The following is an 11,283-nucleotide window of genomic DNA, read 5'->3' on the forward strand; positions in this document are numbered from 1 at the left end:
TAACATGGACCGGGACCCCTTGGCGGGAGGCCGTTGAAGCTGCCCCGATGCGAAACGAATGTCCTGAGTAGTGCGCAGGATTGAGGTGAAGGATGCCCAGGAGTATCCTGACATGCTCCATGAACTGGGCTGCGTTGAGAGGTTTTGAGTGAAAGGGTAGAAGTGGGCCAGTCCCTGGTTGATCGGCCAAAAGGGTCAACAAGCGGGAGAGGACAGTAACCGGACACCAGCGGTTGTAGGTCTTATAGAAATGTATGTCCGTCCCTGGGCCAAGCTGCTGTGTCTTGGAAACCGCTAAGTGCAAGATGAAGTGGTCCTCGAACCTGACTAGATGGTGCTTGCACAGCATACGTGCCGAGGGGCTACTGCAGGTAAACTCGCCTGGGCGCAGGAAGCCGTAGAAGGCCAGATGTATGGCTGCTTGCAGGACGACACTGACATGGAGACCGAAAGGTGAAGAGGCCAAAATGTCTGACATGTCCCTGAACACTTCGCCTGTGATGGGCAGCCGCTTGACACTGGAAACTGGCCGACGTTTCTGAATGCCGCGCATGAGAGCCCGGACGGCGTGAAAGGTAAATAAGGAGGGCTTGGTAGGGTCCTGGAGGGACGTGAAGTGTTGTATCCCGGCCAAGTACAAGCGGATTGTGTTAAAGGATAATGCCAAGTCCGAATGGCAGTAGGAAAGGAAGGCAAGGACTTGTTTGACCCGGGAGGACTCTGTATTGTGAGATGATGTGAAGCGACTAAAGGCCCTCCAGGCCGACTGATAGGCCTTGCGGGTATTGTCTGAGAGGGAGTGATCGATGAGTTGCGTTGCTGCTGACAAGTGTGGGGCTAATCCAAGATCAGTTGAGACCAGTCCGGGATAGCTGCTGATGTTGGTTCGGCTCCGGGTACCTGATTAAAAAATGAAACAAAGTTAAAGCGGGAGAGAGCATCCGCCGCCTGATTAAATTTGCCGGGAACAAAGGAACAATGAAGGTTGAACTGAAACAATAATGAGAGCTGGGTCAGTCGCCGCAGGAAGGACATAATCTGTAGAGACCTGGACCTGCCTTTATTAACAATCTCCGCAGTGGCCAGGTTATCTGTAGAAAAGACCACCGTCTGGCCCGACCAGCTGCGGCCCCAGGTGTGTGCAGCGGCTACAATGGGATATAGCTCAAACAGGGAGGACGTCTCAGTGAAGCCAGGAATAGCCAGTATCTGTGGAGGCCAGGGGGCTGCGAGCCAGAGGTTGCCAAAGATCGCCGCAAAGCCAGTGGAGGCCGCCGCGTCGGTCACCACCCGAGGTGAAAGGGCGGACACGGAGGGGACGAACAGGGACACTCCGTTCCAAGAAGATAAGAATTCCTCCCACATGGCTAGGTCTGCCATAGCCGCGGAATCCAGGCTGAGTACTTGCTCCGGGTCCTGAGAGTGGGATAACAAGGCTAACAGGCGTGACACGAACGAGCGCCCCTGGGGGATGATGCGCATAGCAAAATTAAGCATACCAAGAAGGGACTGAAGTTGTCTCTTGGTACAAGTTCTGGCATGAGTGAAGTCCCTCATGACCGTCCTGATGCGGGTCAGTTTATCCGGGGGAAGGCTGGCCTGCATAGTGTTGGTGTCTAGGCTGACCCCGAGGAAGGTGATAGCCTGCGACGGACCCTCCACCTTGTGCTCGGCGATGGGGACATTAAGATTGTTGAAGACTACCCTCAACTTACCCAGATCTCGTGGAGGAGAGCCGGGTGGCTCTATCAGCAGGAAGTCATCCAGATAATGAATGACTTCCTGACACTGGGCTACGTGTAACAGGATCCAAGCAAGAGCCTGCGCGAAGGTGTCGAAGAGCCAAGGACTACTTTTGGACCCGAACGTGAGTTTAGTGGCAAAGTAGTACCGCTGCCTCCACTTGATTCCATGCCAGCACCAGAGGGACGGATGGATGGGAAGAAGTTTAAAAGCGTTTGAGATGTCGGCTTTGGAAAGCCAGGTACCTGTGCCTGTTTTAAGAATGGCCTGGATGGCCATGTCTACTGATGCATATTTAAGGGAGAATTCCTCAGAGGGAATAAGGGAATTGAGGCTGGGAACCATGGAGGAATGAGGCGCTGACAAATCATAAACCAATCTGAGTTTATTAGAGAACTTGCCCTTGACAAGCCCAATAGGGCTGACTCGCCAGGTGCTGAAAGGGGGCTGTTCAAAAGGGCCGATGACAAAGTCCTGATCTAGCTCAGATTGCAGCAGTTGGTCGATGGCTAGTTCATCCGTGGCTGCTGACCGTAGGTTCTGGCATTCATGCGTGCAGTGAGGGAGGGAGACAAGTCCAGTGTGAAAACCTTCTGTGAAGCCCTGGACGAGGAAGGTGGACAGTGAGGGGGTAGGATGACTGGAAAGGTAGACGCTAAGCCATGCGACATTGAGTCGGCTCAGTCAGGACCTTTTGAGCTGCTTGACCTCACACATGAGCCGGGGGTGAGCTCTATGGCACTGGGTGCACACATGGAGCAGCCTACACTGACTGAAGTTACACGACCCGCTGTTGTAGTTGTTGCAGATCGGAGCACCGCCCATGGTCTTAACTGGGCGCCCTAGCTTATCGGTCTGTGGCGGGCGAGCTGGTGCTTGCAGGCCCTGAGCGGTACCCGAGGTAGATGGACCGTCGAAGGGAGAGGCTGCCACTGAGGTAGCGCACCAGGCCGCAGTATGTGTTGCTGACTGGCATTTTGCACACAGAGGGGACCGTAGCCCCGCGAAGTGGCGGCAAAACAGTTCGGTGTCCATGGTGCTCCAGTCCGTAGGGGTCTGGAACTGGGAGAGCCTGGCAGCTGCTCTAGCGGAGAAGGAGCGGTGATAGTCATAGAATGAAAACCCGCCGTACTTGTACCCCAGGTCAACTACCACATGGAGGTACCGATCTAGCTCCTCCCTTCTGCCAGGGGAGGCTGAGCAAATGATGTCCCTCATCATGCCGAAGGCCAGGGAAAACTCGGTGATAGAGAGTTTCCTGTCTAGTCTGGGATCCTTGGCCTTGAGGACCACTGATACGTCCCCCCAAGTATACGCCTTATTCTCTGCCAGCTCGTGAATCGAGATCAGAAGAGAAGCCAAGTTGACGTCCTTGCCCTCTAATATATCTTTTCTGATGTTTGCTGACACCAAATGAGATGGGTACACTATTGGTGCACCTCCGGAGATACCTGCGGGAAGACTAACAGCTGGCTGGGATGCTGGCTCTGGCGGAGAAACAGAGGGGTGGGTCTCGAGGAGGGCCACTCGGCCCTGTAGATCAGACATCGAGGTAGTGAGGGACGACACCAGGGTGTGGAGCTGCGAGATAGAGGAGGCGATGGAGCCCAATGAGGCCTGCTGAGCCGAAGCCTCCACCACCGCGGGGGGAGGAAACAGGAGCCGGAAAAGCTCTGCCTTTCTGGCTGTTGCTGGAAAGGGGACGCCCCTGCGTCTCAGCTCGGCTGTCAGCCTGGGAATGGTCCATGCTCTGAATGCCCTTTGACTGCCATTTTCTGAAACGGATGGGGATAATGGAGCCGTGAGGTCCTCGCTGTCAGCCTGGGACATGGTAACGGAACGTGGGTCTGATGAGGCTACGCCCTGTGATCCGGGTTTTCTCCTAATATGGACCTACAAGGGGTGACATGGATTATAACTGGTTGGAGACTCCTACAGAAATACCTGTTTAAGGAAGGATGCTTTTGCTGAAGGGCGTTTTCCCCCTAGATGATTTATGCTTACCGAAGGAGGCACCGTCCGACCAGGTGCAGGCTGGACCTACTGAACTCGACTGACCTGAGGAGATGAAGGTGAAGTTTTGTTTGAGACTCGCACCTGATGAAGGCTAGCTAACAGTGGAGGTGAGACTTCAGACATGAGATGACACCAATGAAAGAAAACAGATGAAATTTCTCTTCTCTTCCCCCCTACCCCCTTTATTATATATATATTTCCCCCCTCTTTTTTTTTTTTTTTTTGTGAAATGAGGCTGACGAGCAAGGGCCCCCCGATAGGAATCCAACATTGAAGAATCAACTGGACCCGAAGCGGGAAGCGAAACGTGACCGTGAAATGAGTAAATCTGCCATGACAGAGATCCGAATCGCCATGCCACAGACTTGCGACCGAGCACGAAACGGAAACTGGAGCATGTACTGAAATGAGGCCAATCCTGGGGCACGCCGGGACGAATTGGATCGTAAATGTGATTGATTCGTACCGGAACGTGATAGGTGAAGTGAAATGAAACCCATGACAAAGACTGGAATCAGAAGACGAGCCCATGCACCTAACAGATGAATCCTGTCTTTGGAGCATGTACTGAAATGAGGCGTAGCAGCTGGGCACACCGGGACGAATCGGTGCATCCAATAAATGCAACAAGATTCGAATCGGAGCGTAATAAGTGACAGAAATGATATCCCATGACAGAGACAGGAATCAACGACTGGACTGATGGTAGCAACAAAGAATCCGTCTCTGGCGCATGTACTGAAATGAGGCGTAGCAGCTGGGCACACCAGAATGAATCGGTGCATAACAATATGCGACAGGATTCGAATTGGAGTGTAATAAGTGACAGAAATGATGTCCCATGACAGAGACAGGATTCAAGGACTGATCTGTAGGTTTACAAGAGAATCCGTCTCTGGGGCATGTACCGAAATGAGGCGTAGCAGCTGGGCGCACCAGAACGAATCGGTGCATAGAGGAATGCGACAAGACTCGATTTGGAGCGTAATAAGTGACAGAAATGGTATGCCATGACAAAGACAAGAATCGGGGACCGTGCGTGATCCTGCGAGTGATTCAGTCTCTGGAGCATGTACAGAAATGAGGCCGAACCCTGGGGCACTTCAAAGCGAATCGGTGCACCGGAGGTGCGACAGGATTCGCGCCGGAGCGCGACTAGTGACAGAAATGATTTTGAGACAGTAGAAATGACTGGGACTGAAATGAATGAAACGAGATAAAAATGAGACACATAACACAATTGCATGAATGAAGAGACATATTCGAACTGGAGTAGACCAAGCGAAACGTGCGGACTGTTTGCCTCGTCGTAACAAGCAGTCGGCTGTGAGTCGAACGATTCGACCGCTACAAATAGAAATGCTCGGGCAGTTGAACGGTTTCGACTGCCGTACCTGCGAATGAATCGCCTGACGTGGTGAAATCGAACGTGTCGAATGATGATAACGACTACATCGAAAGTAGAACATAGTGACATGCGTACGAGGCCACCGAAAACATTCGATATGAAAGGACCGAGCGGCTCGTGAGTATAAGCATGATGACGGTACATCGAAAACATAATGAAAAGAGGGTGCCGAAGCCCTACCTGCGACAGCCGGCCCGAGGCGTAGCGACAAATTCGACGGGTACAACGACACTCCGACGGCGAAAACCTACGGATGCTGATGGATGAGAGACGGTTTGTCAAAAAACTGGAGACGAATAACGCGGGAGCTGACGAACAGGCTCACTGCATCTGGTCTGGATAGTCGGCCCTTGATATCTGACGTATCAGATATCGCGCACTGGAACCGACGAGGAAGGATGGGCGAACGGCTGCTTATATACCACCGGGCTCCACCCATAATTTCAGGCCACCATACTGGCCTTTCTATATATATAATGTATGAGAATGAATATATATATATATATATATATATATATATATATATATATATATATATATCAGGCCACTGTATTTTGTTTTTTTGATCGTCTAAGTATCTTACTACTGCAGCACTGTTGTATGGTCACATGATTTTTACCTGTTCTTTGGCATCTGTAGGGAAATATCTTTGGGAAGGGCTTGTATTACTTTTCTGATGTATGCTCTCTACAGTGTGAGTCTATGTCTGGCCAGTCCTCATTGGTGCTGTGCCAGTCACATGATTAAAAGGGAAAAAAACTGTTTCATAAGAGCAATTCAAATTTGATTATAAATATCAAATACCTGTTTTACAGCTCTCAATAAATATTTATTGAACATCAGACGTGTATTTTCTTATATTAATATGGTGTAGGAAGTATGAAAGATGATTGACACTAGCTTTCATTTTGTTCAGACAACATCTGCATTCCCATAATGCACTGCAAGACCACAATGCATTGCTGTATAATGATTGGCCAAAAGCATACACCTGACCTGCATGCTTTGGCCAATCACAACATGCTCCTCAGCGAGAGCCATAATTGGCCAAAGGCAGAGTGCCTTTGGCCAATCGTGGCTCGGGAGGACTAAGTCCACACCCCACACTATATAAGGTTGCTTACACAGTGTGTTATAATGGGCGGAGATAGAGAGATTTTTCTAGATTAGGCTGGCAGGTTAGTTAGTGGCAGTGTATTTTATATATACTGTATATACTCTAGTATAGGCCAACCCGGAGGTAAGCCGAGGCACCTAATTTTACCACAAAAAACTGGGAAAATCTGCAGCCTCACTCTGCCCATTTGCAGCCTCACTGTGCCCATTTGCAGCCTCACTGCACCCATTTGTAGGCTAATTGTGCCCATTTGCAGCCTCATTGTGCTGATCTGCAGCTGTACTTTTGCTTACTAAAACAGCGGGTGTCTCCTGCTGTGTTTTGCAGTCTGTTCGGCTGTCCATTGTAACAAAGCCCTGCCTCCTAATTGTCTGTGATAGAGGGAACATCGATACAGTTTCCCAACATTGTTCTATATCTATCTATCTATCTACCTATCTATCTATCTATCTATCTATCTATCTATCTATCTATCTATCTATCTATCTATCTATCTATCTATCTATATCTATATATCTATCTATATATATATATATATAGATATATATATATATACACAATGAAGAGCATGTGGGTGTGGCCATGGAACTGGAACTTCCAGCAGACCAATCAGAAAACCAATAAATTATAGCAAGGGGCAAGGTGAAGCAGCATGTATATATATATACGCCATTAAAAAAAAATTGGTATGGAGTTCACCTTAATATCCATACCAGACCCGAAGGGCCTGGTATGAACTGGGGGGGAAAACCCACACCATTTTTTAGAAAGATTTTTTATGTATATTGCCAGAATCTGGTAATACATTACACCCAAGAGCAATTTTATATGACTTTAGAAATGTCATTTTCCTGCAGTACTTTTCTAAACATGGGGAAAATGTGCTATATTACAGGCAGACTAAGGAGACCACCCAGGCATGATATTTAAAGGAATATTTCTTTATTTTTGTTTCACTTTAAGCATTCTTGAAATCATGGCTCCGGAAAAAAAGTCAGTTTATTTCCACGGTCCGCCTCAATGGGAGTCTCCCGCTGTGTGAGGCTTCTGTTCAGGTGATAACTCTTATATAACAGAGGGTGGGGCCACTTGATGACCTCGCCCCCCCCTCTGACGCATGGGGACTTCCCTATGGCTTTACCCGCGTGGTGTCAGAGGGGGCAGGGTCACTTGGTTTTTTTTACATTTTGGTTGATGATGTCATTGTTACCTTTACAAGGTAATATTTGGGTCTGTAAAGGCATCTGGTGCATGCAAAGTGGATTTTTTACTGTATATTAGAGTTGTTGTAGCCAGAGTTTAGAAATATATTCACAAGTCTACAGGGCATCTGAGCAATAAACTATGCTATCAAATTATTTGTAGCTAAAAACCATGTGATCTTAGCTGCCTAGGCTGGAAGCTAAAGAACAGCATTTGTTTTTTTCATTCAGAGCGAGTACATACTCTTTACACAAAATAATAATGTGATTGCGTTATGCTGACATGTACCCACTTTCTTGCAAGGTGAGAAATTTAATGGTAGGTCTTTTTTGAAACAATTGACAACCTTAGACAACTATCAAATAGATTTGAGTATGGCCTTGTATATTAATAATCAAAGTAAAGTAAAAACATAAATTGAAATATGGAAAATTGGAAAGCTGGAAATGTGGGGGGCAATTGCTGATGCTAGCCAATACACAAGACCACCTAAAATGGTTAATGGATTATCACGGTACTGATACAATGACCCAGTGGTTATAGCAAAAAATCAAGCTTTAATACAATTCAAATAAAGCATACATAAAGATATTAAAAAATACACCACAAATCAAGAGTATAAATTTGCCCTCTACTGGTTTCACTGTATAAACAGCTTCTTCAGAAGGAAGAGTCTAGGGAACAATTAATACGCCTTGGACAACTCCTTTAGAAATCACAGATAAGCTTCCTTGCATGCAAGACATTTTGGACAGGTACCATAAGATTGAGGTGCTGTCTTGACAGTCCTAGGGCATACTTACTTTTTTCACTTGGGTCAATATAAAAAACAAAACAAAAACATATTTCCGTCTGAAAATTACATAATTTGAGGTAAACTAATCTGAATCATGATCCATCCAATACAGTTTAAACATTCCTTAACCATCGATCCAAAAAGAAACAAGAGAACAAGAAATCTCTAACAAATGTTTTTTCAGAGCTTGCCTATTTTCCTACTTAAAATCTTATAAAAAGGAATACCCTAAAACACTGGCTTTTAAAAAAGTGCATCATGCTTTCTTCGTAAACTAAAATGCCTGAAGAAGTGCTTTGTTCCCTTGACACTTATTTACCCTGAAGTGCCTGCCATAGAAATGAATATGTAAACAAGTCAAATTTCTTATTGTATTGCACTTCGCTACATCAGCTTTTTTCATCAGACAATAAGTACACACAGCCACTGATTTCTTTCTACTGACAGGAGCTGATGAGTTAGAATGTCTTTACATAAAATTGAAGTTATGAACTGGTGTGTTTTTATTTTGTTATTTTATTATATTCTGCGTTCGCTTTTTATTTAACACAGTCCAAATCTAAAACAAAAGGCTTATCAATTTTGTTATTAAAGTCTGTAAACCCAAAAATAAAAAAATGCAGCATTGATTCCCTATATTATTTCTAAATGTTTCATACAGCATGAAGTCAAAATTTAAAATAAATGTTGATCCTGACAGTTTTCTCACTTTCATTGATCTTTGTGACTGTGCTGACTACAGTTTCTCTGCCTGCTCAGGATAGATACACACTGTCTCTGGAAAGCTGTGGTTATCCATGCCATCAGGGCCGGCGCTACCACTAGGCGGACTAGGCAACCGCCTGGGGCGCACTGCCGCCTAGGGCGCCCGGCCGCTGGTTATTTTATTCCTGGCTGGCTGCACTGTCCTTGCTGCAACTACTACTGTGCCAGTGCCATGTCAAGCAACAGCGCCAGCAGCCTCCCCCCCCCCCCGCCCCGCTCTGGCTTTCCAGTAATCCTCTCTTCTGTTATAGTATCACCTCGCTCAAAGGCAGCAGCCGCCCACCCCCCCTCCTCCTCCGATCCGCCCCTCCTCCTCCGATCCGCCCCCCCTCCTCCGATCCGCTCTCTGTCAGTCCGTCTGTGACTGTGTGACATTAGTCATGATGATGATGACACGCAGCAGCTGATGAATCATGAGTAATGTCACAGACCGTCGGACTGACAGAGAGTGGAGGGGAGGGGGGGGCGGGCGGCTGCTGTGCCTGTGTGTTATCATCATGAGTAATGTCACAGACCGTCGGACTGACAGAGAATGGAGGGGGGGGGGGGTCGTCATGATGATAACACACAGGCACAGCAGCAGCCCCCCCTCCCCCCCTCCATTCTCTGTCAGTCCGATGGTCTGTGACATTACTCATGATGATAACACACAGGCACAGCAGCAGCAGCCGTCCCCCCTCCCCCTCAGCACTCTGTGACATGATGACAAGTGTCATTTGATAGCACAGCACCCCTGGCACCGCCCCCATGCTCTCCTGGAATGGAGGATGGATGGAGGATGGATGCAGCATGCATCATCATGGGATACAGCAGGGCGACGTCGGCGTGGCGCTTGAAGGCCGCTCTCTGGGCTTGGGGTCAGGTGCGTGCAGCCTGGGCTAGCTGGAACAGGAAGAGAAGAGGCACCACTCCACACGAGGCAGGTACACAGGCTGGCAAATACAGTTGGTGCCAGCAACAGGTTACTGGTGTGACCGTGAGGTAAGTAAAAAACTGTTACTTTCTCTCTATTAGGCCCCTTTCACACTGGGTGGTTTTCAGGCGCTACAGCGCTAAAAATAGTGCCTGTATAGTGCCTGAAAAAACCGGCACCTTTCACTCCAGTGTGAAAGCCGGAGGGTTTTCACACTGGAGCGGTGCGCTAGCAGGACGGTGAAAAAAGTCCTGCTAGCCACATATCTGGAGCATATTTGGAGCGGTGAAACCGCTCCTACCTATTGAAATCAATGGGGGAGCACGGCTATACAGCCGACAAAGCGCCGATGCAGCGGCGCTTTGCGGGCGGTTTTAACCCTTTTTCGGCCGTTAAATGCAGACCGCCGCTAAAACAATGGTAAATCGCTGCTAAAAATAGCAGCGCTTTGCCACCGACGCCCGCACCGCCCCAGTGTGAAAGGGGCCTCAATGAGAATAACATTATGTGAATGTGATGACCATGAAATTTAATTTTAAAATGTGAGTGTATATATATCTATTATGTTGACTGATCTGCCAAATGTCCCCCCAAGTCTGTAATTTATGGGCGCTGGTGAGGCGGAATTATTGAGCGCTGGTGAAGCGGTATTCTGGGGGTGGAGTCAGGGGCAGGGCCAATGGGGGGCGGCAAAATGAGGTTTCGCCTAGGGTGCCAAAAATCCTTGCACCAGCCCTGCATGCCATGCACTCTCCTCTTCGGAAGCTGGGCACATAGATTTATTTTGTTCAGCCCACAGATTCCTCCATCCATGCTAAACAGCATGGATGGATGAATTTCCTGCTGAGGCCCTTTTTTTCTGACCGTTGGATCAGCCAGTTTCTTCTGTGTACAGAAGGTGGGAGCCTTCTTCTGGTGTCCATGTCACTGTCTGTATGGTATAGACCCTTTTATTAGCTGTTCAGTGCTGGTTCCAAGTGACATCAGGAAAAGGAAACTGCCAGGCACCAGTAGGTTTAGGCACATCTATTCTGCTGGATTGTTGGTCCCAAGCATCTGGAAATGGCGCAAATGGCATACTTAAAGTGGGACTAAACTTAAGTATTGCAAGACTGTAAGCAGGCAGCTCTTTATTGCAGAAGAAACATGCAATATGTCTTCTGTAGTAACAAACATTCACCTGCCAACTCGCCAACCAAAAACCTGGTACCTGGAAGTAGCTGGGAAAAAGATTACAGGGATGTAACAGCCACATAGATGGAAGGCAGGCATGTACTGGCCATCGGGACTACCAGGAGTTTCCCGGTGGGCCGATGGCTCAG

Source organism: Lithobates pipiens, unplaced genomic scaffold (assembly GCF_037356315.1).
Source record: "Lithobates pipiens isolate NorthernLeopardFrog02 unplaced genomic scaffold, aLitPip1_a1.2 Scaffold_8, whole genome shotgun sequence".
NCBI classification, from domain to species: domain Eukaryota; kingdom Metazoa; phylum Chordata; class Amphibia; order Anura; family Ranidae; genus Lithobates; species Lithobates pipiens.